Here is a 12,006-nt window from a genome sequence, read left to right on the forward strand (position 1 = left end):
ATTCTATCAGGTTTTCCTAGAAGATGGATTCATGTGATCTTGAATTCACATGAATTCCACTTCATTTTATCTATATGATGGTCTCTGTCTAGAAAATAGGGATTTAATATTTTTGAATACATAGTATTTGCATCCGAGGATTAGGATAATTAATGAACTGTTATAACATCTTCTTTGTTTTTTTTCTGTTTTGTTTTTCTTTACTTTTTCTTTTGTTTTCTTCCTTCCTTCCGCCCCTTCTTCCCTTTTCCTTTCTTTCTTCCCTTCTTTTTTCTTCTCTTCTTTTTTCTTCCCTTCTTTCTTTCTTCCCTTCTTTCTTTTTTCTTTCCTTATTTCCTTCTTCCTTCCTTCCTTCCTTCCTTCCTTCCTTCCTTCCTTCCTTCCTTCCTTCCTTCTTTCCTTCCTTCCTTCCTCCCTTCTTCCCTTCCTCCCTTCCTCCCCTCCTCTCTCTCTCTCTCTCTCTCTCTCTCTCTTTCTTTTTTTCTTTCTTTCTCTTCTTTTTTATTGGATTTTTATCCAGGTCATGCCCATTAACAGTAATTATCCTACAATGATCTGACTTGTGCCCTCTTTTCTTCTCCCTCTGTACAATTTCTATCAATTATCTCATTAGTTTAATTATCATATATGTGAAGAGGATTCTCAATTCTCTCTTCCCACATCCAGTTGCCTACTGGACATCACAAAATGCATATCCCATAGATATCTTAAACCCAATATATCCCAGACTATACTTATCTTCCCTTTTCCCCTACATCTTTCCATTTTCCCAGCTTCTATATTAATGATGAAGGTGTTATCATCCTTTCAGCCACCCAGACTCATAACTTTGGAGTCATCTTTGATTCCTTGCTTTCTTATACTTTCACCACCATATCCAATCACTTGTTCTGTCCTGTAATTTCTATCTCCCTAGCGTCTCTTGTATATTTTCCCTTTCTCTCTTTTGACACAGGTTTTGTTGGCTTTTATCATCTCATGATTGATTTATCAAAATAACCTACTGGTTGATCTCCCCATCTCAAGTCTTTGCCCTTTCCAGTTCATCCTCCAATCTGCTCTCAAAGTGATTTTCTTTTAGTACAGACCTAACCATGCCAGCCCTCTATTTATAAATTCCAGTGACTCCGTATTTTACCTCTATTACCTATTAGCCTCTAGGATCAAACATAAAGTCCCTTATTTTGTTTTTAAAGCTCTTCATAATCTGGTACCTTTCCTACCTTTCCAATCTTATTATATCTTACTCACCTCCACATATTCTATAATCCACTGACACTGGTCTCCTTCCTTACTCCTCTTTGAAGATCCATTTTCTGATATCAGGCTATTTCAAAAGTTATTCCCAATGCCTGTAACTATATCTTTTTTAAAATTTCTGTCTCATGTTTTCCTTCAAATTTTAGCTAAAATCCCACTTTCTGAAATATTTTTTTCCAATCCTCTTTAATCTTAGTTTAATCCTAAATTTTTCCTGTTTAGAACTTGCTTGTATATATTTAATTTTACATTGTCTTCTCCATTAGACTGTGAGCTCCTTGACAGCAGGAACTGTGTAAGTTGTTTACAACCTTTTTTTGTATCCTCTTTGCTTATCATAGTGCTTAACACGTAGTAAGTGCTTAATAAGTACTAATGGTTGACTGACTTTCAAGGAAATAAATTCGAAAATTGGATAGTTATAACTGGTAGAAAGATACTACTTACTTTGAATAATTTTTTTTCTTTTTCTACTCCTATCCATTGCTTTTGGTCATGTATATTTAGGATAAATAGAACCAGTCTATCACTGTGTAATGCTCTCCAGCATTAGAGAAAGAACATTAAATTTCTTTTTTAATTTCTTTTATTTTTAATTTATGAAATAAAACACACATTTCTGTAATAAAGAGATGTTTGTACATGAAACTGCAAACCTATTATGTACAACTTGCTATTCCTTTTAAATATATAATAAAATTATTATGTTAATTTCTTTTTCCTCTTTTTTTTCTTCCCTCCCCTCTACCCTAGAGAAAGTTACTATAAATATTTTAGAACATATAGGTTCTTTTCTTTTCTCCTCTAATCATCTTTGGAATTAGACTTGTTAGTGATATTGCTGGATCAAACAACATTGTCGGATGAATTCACAATTCCATAAGCAATGAATTGGTGTCCCAGTTTTTCCACATCCCCTCTAATAGTTTGTTGCTTTACCCTTCAATCATTTTAGCCAAAATTGGTTGGTGTAGATGATATCTCAAAGATGTTTTAATATGCATTTCTCTAATTAATAATGATTTAGAGCATTTTTTTTCATTTGACTATAATGTATTTTAGTTTCTATAATTTCCTTTAAAATTTCTAAATTCTGTTTATACCATTTATCAATTAAGAAATTAGTAGTGATAAAAATTGGAAATTGAGGGACTATCCTCAACTGGGGAATGGCTGAACAATTTATCATATAGGATTATGATGTAATGGTACTGTACTACAAGAAATGATTTTAGAAGAACATTAAATTTTGAAGTCACATGATCTAAGTTCAAATCCTAGCTCCCTTATTTATTACTTTAGTGGCTTTGAGCAAGAATCTTACTTTCTCTATTATGGGACTGTTTTCTTAATTATAAAATAAGAAGTTTGAATTAGATGGCCTTTAAAATAGCTATAAATCTATGATCTTTTGGTCTTCCAAATTTCAGCCCTTTTTAAGGCATTTGAAACCTCACTTTATAGATTAGGAAACTGAGATCTGGAGATTTTAAATAACTTGCCTCATGTGATAATTGCTCTAATGATGTTTTCTTAAAAACTTCAGTCATGACAGGTGTTCTATTTTCAGGTATCCCTTTCTAATATACAATAAAATTTTCACAAACATGATAAATACTTGATTATTTAGAGTACTTTTCAAAGTGTGGGTATTATAGAAAGAGTGGAATGTACTATTGTACTAAGTACTTATAGCAATAAAAAAGAAAAAAAAAACAGCTTGTAAATCTTTGGGCTGAAGGCTCATTATTATAATACAAAAAACTGGATTTTGAAAAATAATCTTTGAAAATAAATTTAAAAAAAGTAAAATGATTTTAGGAGAACATGGTTTGAAATAATGTGCTCACTTCAACTCTATGGTTCCATTTGAAAAATGTGTGAGTTTCTGGAGAGAGTGACAGCAAATAATACAGTGGAATGATTGGGTTGTGCCACATATTTGGGTGTGAAAGTGAATTTCTTTGAAGTTATAAATATACTCTTGGGCTTTAGTTAAAGTTTAGATCTCCTAAAAAGTTCTGCTACAGTTGGGCTTTTTAAAGCTATCCAAAACAAAATCTGTAATTTATTTTCCTATTACTTTTTATGAGATCTTACAGCCCCCGTAACCTCTTTTGTATTTTAAGATTTACAGGTTGGACCCTGTAAAAGGGTACTTGGATGACCTATAGACAAGTATTGTATATTCTGCCTCTCAATTTCTGGAGACTAAAATTAATGAGGGCATCTTTAAATGACGGGCTGCTTTAAATGCTCAAAGGTCTGGTGTGAGAGAGTTTAAGTAATTTACCAGCACTATTCCCAAGTCTTGCTACTCGAAAATAGTGACATGATACAGCACATGAGAACTGGCCTAGGGAGAATGACTAGTTTGGGCTATTTTATAATGTTGTCTCTTAGAATTGTATCTGTGTTTGCAGTATTACACAAAAACACATGAACCACATCACCACTGTCACTCCAAATGCCCTTGTTGTCTGAATAGTGAAGGACTCAGCTTCAGGGTGCAGTGTTATTCAGCAGAACTCAAGTGCGAAGGGAAGTGAGCATGATGTTGCCTAGAAGAAAAAAAATCCCTTTTATAAATAGCAATACATTACCATTGCCTTTTAGATTTTTAAAAGCAATTTTAGCTAAAAATACATAGCCATTCACAACAGGAATTTTATTCTTTCCCCATCTTCTATTTTTTCACCTTCTAATTTACTAGATAATAGGAACAGTGTTCCAGTCCCTTAACATTCTCTCTTGTCTTTTAACATCCTATATTGTACAGCATTTTTCTTAAGGGCTCCTTTAAACTACAGTAACAATATTTGTATTTCGGCATAAAATATTACTCTTTTATTCCAAGATAATAAGGACTTCACATTAATATACACAACACACACACATATACACACAAAACACCAACTCATACCATATAGTTTAGGCCAAGCTGCCAAATCCTATTACAAATTCAATCCTATTAAAACGTTCCCAGGTTTAAGCCTGCTTTGGAGTTTTTCATACGAGTGCATGACCCCAACCAAAACCCCTACATGTGTGGTCAAGGGACCTAAGAATAATTGTAAACTGCATGGGCTCCCATTAATCTCAGCACAGTCAGATATTAGTGCTTGTAAATCAGTACCTAAACAAGGACAATAGTTAAAGCCATCAATAGTCTTTTAATGAGGCAGATCAGAAACAAATGAAAGCAACGGGATGCTAGGATTTGCCAAGGAGGGGATGAGGAAGGAAAAGGGCTTTGTCTGATTTCTTATAAAAAAAAAAGTGAATGGATTTAGTCCAGGCCTTTCCCTATGTCTACTAGATCCACCATTTACACATATACATATATATACACACACACAAAATATATAGTGATATATTAATATACATAAAAATATAAATATTAATATACATAAAAATATAAAATAATAATATATATGTATAATAAAAGGATCTGCCTTAAAAATCCCCTTCCTTTTTTCAGTTCAGGAAAATAGTCTTTCCTTTTTTTGTCTTTAATTTAGTCCACCAAAACTTATAATAACAACAACAACAATAATAAAATTAGAGTCTATGTACATATGTGTGCATATATTTAAGAGAGGGAGCTCTTGCAGTAATAACTGCATGTAGACACATGATGGGATGATCAGTTACACTCTGTCTGTTCAAGAATTGTAATTACTTATCTGCATCCTTGCAGGCACATTGTGTTGCTTTTGAAATTCCCATAGATATGATTTGCCCATTAGAAAAGAAAACATTCTATTTTGGAATTTCTTGTTTTAAAGAAGGAGGAAAAGAAAGAAAGATAGGATTTATTATCCAGCACGCATGTGCAGCAGCATTATAATGGTTGCCAAGCAACCTAAAGGGACCATATCATAGTAAAGGATGGGGGGCAAATGAATGAACAGATGCATGAGGATTAGATAGACGTAGGTGAGGGAAAAGGCTTTTAGTAACTAGGCTCACCTTGTCTCATTACTTTGCAGCTTGGCTTTGCTAACAGTTGTGTAATACTATCTTAAACATTGCATCTTTTAAAATGTTGAACCTTTTGCTCTCTGTTTACATCAATATTTGGCTAAAAAAAAAAAAAACCAACAACAACCCTACAAAATGAAGATACGAAATAGTTAGAAAATGCATATTCTATGTTTTCTTAGTAATAATAAGATACTAAGGAATAGTTTGGACTGAGATATGGAGTGACATATTTTCACCCCAAAACAACAAAAAATTCAGAAAGGGTATTTTTCATGCAGTGATTTTTAATAAAGCAAAGACTCATTTCAAAATGCCCCTTGTTTTCTAATGTCAAAAGAAAATCTCTAGTATTTTAAAATTCTGTTTATCTCCTTGTAATCATTATCTTCTTTTTATGTAAATTTTTTGATATTTTACTGTGAATAATTAACTTTAACTTTCCTAAGAAAACTAGGAAAGGGCCTTTTTTGTCTGCTCAAAAAAGTTCAAATGGTGTATTTTCAAAAGTTTTAAATTCACAAAATATCTTGATAAATAAGGTTCAAAATAATTTGTTGATTTTAAACCTTCCTTCCACTCCCTTAGTCTTGATAGTTCAGAGGATTCATTTGTAGAATTTAATTATACCTTGGATTGGTAGTCCAAAGACCTTTTCCATTAGACCACAATTTCTCATTGATGAAACAATTAATTGATAGAGAAAGTAGTTCATCTCTAAACTATTTTAACAGAACTGATCAGAAGTAAAAATATCAAATGATGCAAACATACAGATCATTCACCTGAGAAATTTCTCCAATGACACTTTAAAGCACTACAAAATATGAACTGGAGATTGTCAGAATGAGGGGAAACCATGCTTAAGCACTTTGTAGATATAATTTCATTTGATCTTGACAATTATTCTCTGAGATGAGTGCTGTTATTATCCCTATTTTATAACTGAGGAAACTGTGGGGGAAAAGAGCTTAAGTGACCTGTCCAGGATTACACATTTAGTAAGTGTCTTGAGGCTAGAACTGAATTCAGGTCTTTCTGACCCCAGGTTGTACTCAATACTACCTAACTGCTAAGAAGGATGCTTCAGCAACAGCCCACATTTGTGGAAACAGAGAGAAGGCTTTTTATGGCTGAAAATAGCATCACCAAAGCATGTTTGGAAGGGGCTTTGAATGGCCCTTTAGGAAAAATGAAGAGGCTTTTACATGGTTAATACAGCTGAAGAAGATTATATAGGAGTAATGTTGCCCTTGGTACAAGCCAAGGACCAGGTCCACACAACTCAGCAGGATGTGTTTTCCCTTTGGATTCCCTGATGAACTTGTAGCTCTATAGTCCTCACCAGGAATGGCGTGTGTAGTCACATTTTAATCGTAGATTGACATTAAACTATTGGGGAATTATACTGTGTTGGCTAATATCTATTCTGTCTCTCCTGCCCTAATGAGATCACCTCACACGCACTGGCACGGATACAAACATTTACAGCTAAGTGCTCAAAAGAGGCTGGAGGACAAATGCTCCATAATTCATTACCCTGGAAAACATGATTTCAATGCCATACAAGGAAAGGTAATCTCAAGTATTTCTGAGGTGAGAGCAGCACAACATTGTCAATGTGAAGTGACTGACTATTTATATTCACCTGGTTCTCTTTATTCTGTTCCTGAGTGAACAAGCCCTTTATGTTATGCTCCCCAGTTTCTTCACTGGACCTCACAGTTAAGTCCTTGAAGATACTGTGGAAAACTCCTGTATTAGACAATGCTAAGAAGCAACATGGAACAGTTTAAACTTAGAGAGAAGAGGGAAGAAGAACCTGAAGATTCTAATAACCATCTATCCCAGTTGTTTTAATAAAGTGAAATTACATGTCTGATTTGTTTTAAAAATGGAAAAATAACATAAATTCTACTTCCTAAACCTCATTTCATTGCTGTCTATGACCAAAAGGTGGCAGTTTTATCCACCATTCATTAGTCATTCTATTCACAGAGTTATGAGTAAATTTCATTTTTGTGCCTGTTTATCCCTCCTCCCAGTACGAAAGATGGATTGATGGCACGGTGACATTGTATTACCAACAACAACAACAACAGTCCAACTTCTGAAAAGCCTTAGGAGATTAATTATACAAATTAGGGTAGAAAGAATGAGAATTTCTCTTTGAGAAGGAAATATACCTTCATTTTAATGACACTGACTCTAAATACGGATTGAGCTTTGCTAATGGTATCAGGACCAAAACACCTTGTTCTGCCAGCCACTCACCTTTCCTGGCTCCTCTCTAGAGAAAGAGACATAGAATCTGAGACTCACAGACTGAACCTAATATGGAGAAAATGAAGAAAAAATATTGCTGAAAAAATCTGCCATTTCTACCAGTCAATAAATCCATTCTGATGTCTTCTGGAAGAATTTTTAGACAATGAGGCTTGTTGCACATTTGAAAGAGAGATCATAGAATCCCCTTCTCTGGAGACCTTTGAAAATGGGATGAATTCTCACAGGTGGATAATTTCTGTGTGCTCTTGCCTGAAGCCTGGGTTACCATAAAGGGCCATTCAGAGCCCTCTCCAAACATGCTATAGTGATGCTTTTCCAACAACACTTCTTCTGCCTCTTTTCTTAAAGTGCTTCTACCTGTTCAGAAACAACAGGGACTTTTTGTAGATTTCTGAAGAGAATTTAATCTTCTTTTTCTAGATACTTATTGTAAATAGGGGTATTTAAAAAATGCCTCCTCAGCTTAATTCCCTGCTATCTCCCCTACCTTCTTAACTTTCTGAGCTGATCTTGTAATTTTCTTTTCCTTAACTCTGAATTAATATTGGCTGTGGTGTTTATAAACTTTGTTCATCATGAAATATTAGGATTTCCAATTACCTTGAAAAGCCATCACACTTTTCTTGATAATAGGTTATATTTTAAAACTAGTAAATAGTGCAGTAGATAGTCACTTAGGATGAAGTGAGTTCAAATCTGACTTTAGACATTTACCAGCTGTGTGATACCAGGCAAGTCATTTAACCTCTCATTAAGTTTCCTTATCTGTAAAATGAGGATAATCATACTATCTACCTCCTAGGACTATTGTGAGAATAAAATATAATGTTATTTTATTTTACATTTTGATAGTATTTTATTTTTTCTAAATACATGTATATAGTTTTCAACATTCATTTTTGTAAAATTTTGCATTCCAAATTTTTCTCCCTCCCTTGATTATCTTCTCCTTTTCCTTTCCCAAGACAGCAAACAGTTTGCTATAGGTTAAATATGTGCAATTCTTTTAAACATATTTCCATATTTGTCATGTTGTACAAGAAAAATCAGATCTTGGGGGGAAAAACATTAGGAAGAAAAACAAACAAGGAGCACAACAAAAAAGTGAAAATACTATATTTCCATCCGCATTCAGTCTCCATAATTCTCTTTCTGGATGTGGATGGAATTTTCTGTCCCAAGTCTTTTGGAATTGCCTTGAATGACTGCATGGTTGAAAAGAAGTCCAACACAACTGATCATCACATAAAGTGACATTAATGATTAAATATTATATAAATGTAAGCTATTTTTATTCATAGTAGATTTTCAAACTGTATTTTATACATTAAACAAAATACATTTAGAAAGCAAATGTCTGTAAGCTTCTCCTTTTTGACAGGGTTATTGAACTAGCAAGGGAGTAGAGTGATATAGTAGTTATAGAGCAGGCCTTGAAACCAGAAAGATCTGAGGTTAATTCTCACTTCTGACACATTCTAGCATTATGACTCTAAGTGAGTCACTTCACTTCTTAGTCCTCAAGTTGACTTTCTAAAACTATAAATTTTAGAAAATGAATTGACCTATATTATTAAAAGTTTCTTCACATAGGAGTTTTTGAAACCATTGAAATCACAAATCCAGTTCATATTTCCTATCTTTATATGTATCCTGATTTTAATACTGATTCTAATCTCTATCCCAGGCCCAGTTTCTATTCCTATCCTTAACCATACCTCAAGCCCTATAAGTATGAATCTATGGTAGGTCCTGGAGATTCAAAGACCAAAAAAAAAATCCCCATGAAAAAGACATTATAATTTATAGGATGAGTAGATAATAAATATATATACAATTATATACAGAATAAATAGGAATACATATAAACACACAAACAAAGAAGGTAGTTTGAGAAAGATGGTACTAGCAGTTGGAGGGAAGAACAAGAAAAGTTTCAGGTCAAAGTTAGTGCCTGAGTTCTGTGTTGAAGGAAGGGATGTATTCTATGAAGTAGAAATAAGGAAGAAGTATTACAGGAAATGATCAGTATAGAAAAATGGAGATGTATAAAGAACAGAGAGAAGCTCTGTATATTGGAATCATACAGTACAAAAAGAGGATAAATGCATATGAAGCTTTAAGAAAGATGGGCTGGAACCAGATTATAAAGGTCTTTAAAATTTATGCAAATTTGCATTTGGTCCTAGAGGCAACAGGGAATCATTAGAGTTTATTGAATAGGGAAATGACATAGTAACATCTGATATTAAGGATCATGTGGAAGATAGGAGTAGAGAAAGAGGCTGAGGTCATTTAAGATTTCTCTATCTATGGTACAAAAGATTTATGGAAATTCTCCTATCAAAACTTCAAAGAAGATATAATCAACATAATGATGAGGCCTTCCTCTAAGTTTTTTTAAATCTTTTTATTGTTCATGGATATCAGTGAAGCTCTTGAGTGAGCTATGGGTCATTTCTCCTTCACACTATGTAATTGGCTCACTGATTTCTCTGGACACTTATTTTCTTGATGATCTAGCATTTTTTTCTTTTTTTAAAATAGCTTTTAATTTTTCCAAATACATGCAAAGAGAGTTTTCATCATTAACCCCTGAAAAATCCTGTGTTTCAAATTTTTCTTTCTTCCTCTCACCCATCTTCTCCCACCCACCTCCTCCCATAGACACAAGCAATCCAACATAGGCTAAACATATACAACTCTTCTAAACATATTTCCATATTTGTCATGCTGTACAAGAAAAAAATTGGATCAAAAGGTGAAAGAAAAAAACACAAACAACAACAAAATGAAAAATGAAAATATTATGCTTTGATCCACTTTCATTCTCCATAGTTCTCTCTCTGGATGTGGATGGCTTTTTCCATCATAAGTCTATTGTAATTAGCATTTTTTTTAAAAACAAAATTGATTGAGACATATGGTGTGACCTTACTGCATCCACTGAATTTCTCTCCATTGCCTACAAGTCTAATTTTTCAGAATTTGTTGTCCTCCATATTTTGCAAACATAGGCATTTCTAGGAACATATTTTCTCCCAGTGCATCATGCAATACATATATACATGTATGCATTTATGTATGTATTATTAAGTGTCTTTAAACATAATACATTTTGAATAGAGATAAAAGTGGAAGTATTTAAAATCAATTCTATAAAATTGAAAATTAAAGCATACAATGATCTTTAAAATTTGATTTACTTTGGTGCTTCTGTGACTTTATGATTGGGGGTATCTCCTTTGCCCAGAACCACAGATAATCATAACTTTTTCTTCAGAAAAATTTAATTGTGAAGTTATATGAATGGGAGACAATCAAATAATATATGCAATTATTGGGAAGAAATAGCTATTCTCTGAGAGAGACTCTGATCCTTGCATTCAGGGCAGTTGCAAGTAAAGATAGGACCTGGAAAAAAGATACCATGGCAATAGTACATAGGGGGTGGCTTCTGAAATAAGTCTATGTTTTACTGAGAAAGAAAGTCCAAAGTTATTGATCACTTTAAGGAGGTGAAGAGGTTTAAGAAATGCTTTTCTATCCTACAGGTGTTCAGGAATGATACAATATTGTCCACCTCCCCCCCCCCAAAAAAAAAAAAAAGGAAAAGAAAAGCAGAAAAAATAATCCATAGAAGGGGCCTACAGGATGCATTAGATTGTCAAAGGGATCCCTCACATACTCATTTAGACATACACAGACATACACAGGACTCCTGTGATATCGCGAATGTACAGTGCAGAAAGAATAGTTGTCCAGATAATCAGATGTTCTCAAGTGACAAAATCCAAAAAAGAGTAAAATCTGTGGCTTCACATATGTATTAAGACATGAACAAGGTATATAGACCAGGCAAGATGAACTAGAGGTTAGATGCATGGGGAAAGGGTAAATTTAACCTCATAGGTATCACTGAAACTTAATATGATGAGATTTATGATTAGAATGTGCTATGGAAAGAGTCTATTTTATTCAAAAAATATGGATTATATAAAGTGGAACAACTTTATATATTAAAAAATATATATTTATGGGAAGAAATCCAGAAATAAAAAGGAGTAATAAGGATAGATTGCTTTTGGGTAAAGATGGATCAAGGGACAAATAAGTGTTTTTTCATTGTAGTACAAGACAGGTGACCCATACAGAAAAAAAAAGAAAGAAAATAAAGAGTTTAAGAAACAGATCATAAGCCTGACAGAGAGACATAGTATATATATATATATATATATATATATATATATATATATATATATATATATATATATATATATATATTAATGATGTAGAGCTTAAGTTATCCAGACATCTGCTGTTATTCAGTCTCTGCCAAAGATAGGGCAACTATTGTTTTTTTTTTTTCAATTTCATTAACAATAACAACACTTAGAAAGAAAACTAATAAGGAAGAATTTTATTTTGGCTTTGATTCTCACCAATAGGTTTAAATTATTTGTTAAAGTAAAA

Source organism: Sarcophilus harrisii, chromosome 4 (assembly GCF_902635505.1).
Source record: "Sarcophilus harrisii chromosome 4, mSarHar1.11, whole genome shotgun sequence".
Classification (NCBI taxonomy): domain Eukaryota; kingdom Metazoa; phylum Chordata; class Mammalia; order Dasyuromorphia; family Dasyuridae; genus Sarcophilus; species Sarcophilus harrisii.